Source organism: Eumetopias jubatus, unplaced genomic scaffold, assembly GCF_037043125.1.
Source record: "Eumetopias jubatus isolate StellerSeaLion01/CBP00866 unplaced genomic scaffold, mEumJub1_p1.0 scaffold_2, whole genome shotgun sequence".
NCBI classification, from domain to species: Eukaryota; Metazoa; Chordata; class Mammalia; order Carnivora; family Otariidae; genus Eumetopias; species Eumetopias jubatus.
Window position 1 is genome coordinate 31,679,669 of NW_028274808.1, and position 2,190 is coordinate 31,681,858.

Consider the following 2,190-nt stretch of genomic DNA (forward strand, 5'->3'; position numbering starts at 1 on the left):
AATATTCTGCCACCTCGATGGATGACCCCCTTCTCCCACAGTTTCTTTTCCATTGATCCTTTAGTAGATAAGCTAACTCTGTGGTTGAGCATCACCACTGTGGAATATTTAGTTTTCAAAGGAAAAATATCTCCTATTTGCCGTCAGTAAAGCATAGGCTGTAATACCATCATCACAAATGTGTACAGTGCTACAGTTATTTTTATTAGTATACTTCTTGGAAATCTTTAGTGTGAACATCAGCTTTTGTCCTCTAGATGAAAAAAGATTTTATCTTCTACTTGTGGGTCTTGGTGCCAGGTTCTGCTCTTCCAAATTCATATTCTCTTCAGGGATACATGTGTATAATATCTGTAATTTCCATTCCCACTGCACATCACAGGGCACAGAACCTTGAAGATATGTGCTGTCTTTGCCTTGATTCATGACCGCCTTTAATGCCTATAGTTAGCATTTGGTGCACGAGGTTTCAGATCCAGTAAAATCATTAAAACTGCTGCCAAAGAGGAAGAACAGCAGAGCGAACTGCTCAGGGAACAGAGGCTCGTAAGCTCATTTTGACCAAATCTCTAATATTCATATTGTGGTTTATTTAAGCAGCTGACTCATAAAGCTTGGAATTCCATGTGCAGGAGGCCTTTGTACAGATGTTAAATGTTTTAGCTTTCTTTCCACTTCATGAGCTACATCACAACATATGTCTTCGTCCCTGTTTCATTTCTTAGTCTCCTAAACTCCAGTTATGGTCCTGAGTTCTGGTGATTCCTTTCCCCCAAACAAAATGGGGGCCCTCCTGGAAAAGCTATAAGGCCTAGGATGACAAAGAGAGAGGAGGCTGCTCAGGGGCCACAGCTACACTAAAATATTACTGAGCTTGTAGTAATAATCACGCCTCGGATAAACCTCATTGGCTACGATACTGTCACTGCGCAAAGCTATTACTGAGCTTGTAATACAATGAGGTGATCTCACTCACCAGGATCATTTCCCAGAAGAAACACTCCTTGCATTTGGGAGCACAGCTTTGAGAGGCTGGAGTTGGCCTCAGAGTTAGAATAGAACTCCAAAATGCAGGTGTGAGTAATAACAGATGATCCGTGTCTAAGCCACAATCGAGGGAAGGTGTGTCTGGGTAAGTGCACCCTGTCAGATGACCATTTAAAATATTTTTAATTATCCGAGGTGCAAGAACGATTTTGTGTTTACACAGGAGAATTCTCTTATTTTATGAAGATGATGTTGAAATACAGAGGACAGAAGTGTCCTGCTGTCTGTAATTTGCTTCAAAGTACAGCAGCAAAATAAAATAGATTATGCAGATATGACAACCCATTCACAGTCATTAAAGAACTGATATCTGGCTATTTCATTCACCCCACTTTCCTATAATAGAAAGCAAAGGTTGCTTGATAAGATACAAAAATTGAGGGACAAGTGAATAATAGGTCAGGGCAGCAGAAGAAAACATGAGCTCCTTTCTCTGTCCTTCCCTATGGCACTATGCAGCCTGATGTCTAAATAAATATTGAGCAAATATTTGGGGAACATATTTTAGAGATACTGAATGATGTAGCTACCTGGGAGTTTGGGCAATACAGGAATTCTTCACATATCTCTATGTCAGAGACTCAACCACTGGCAGGGCTAGGAAGTAAAGAAGACTTAGGAAGTAAAAAAGATGAGAGGACATCTACTATTTGGTGAAAGAGAACTTCCCTTACAGCGAATATAGACAGAAGATAGTATCTCTCTGTATCTCAAGTGTGAGAACACCAAATCCAGCAGTCTGCTTCAATAGTGTTATTGCTTATCACATGGCATGTTCACAGTGACCACTTGACGTTTCCAAAGAAAAGTCATTATTCACTGAATAATTTGTTTTAAGGATAGGAAAACAGGAGTGGTTTCCTAAGGATACCATGCCAACTGATTGATTTTTCTTAAAGTGTGCTAATCAAGGAGTATTCATCAGTTATCCGAAACATGTCTATTATCCTATTTCATCACAGTGCAAAGTAAATTATACAAAGTGACACCATAAACCAAGAGGACCCTATTTTCAGGGCATTGTGGAGGAACTGGCCAGCTATTTTAAACTTCTATATTCCCTTGCAGTAATGGGGAGTGTGGGCCTGTCCTTGAGGATTTCATATTCTCCTCTTCTTCCTCCTCCGTCGTCTTCTTTTTCTT

At 40.0% G+C, this 2,190-nt stretch overlaps 1 pseudogene; it reads right to left on the bottom strand.

Annotated features, from left to right (window-relative positions):
- Positions 1-876: 876 nt before the first annotated feature.
- On the bottom strand, positions 877-937 carry LOC148164815 (U4 spliceosomal RNA; annotated as a pseudogene).
- Positions 938-2,190: the final 1,253 nt, after the last annotated feature.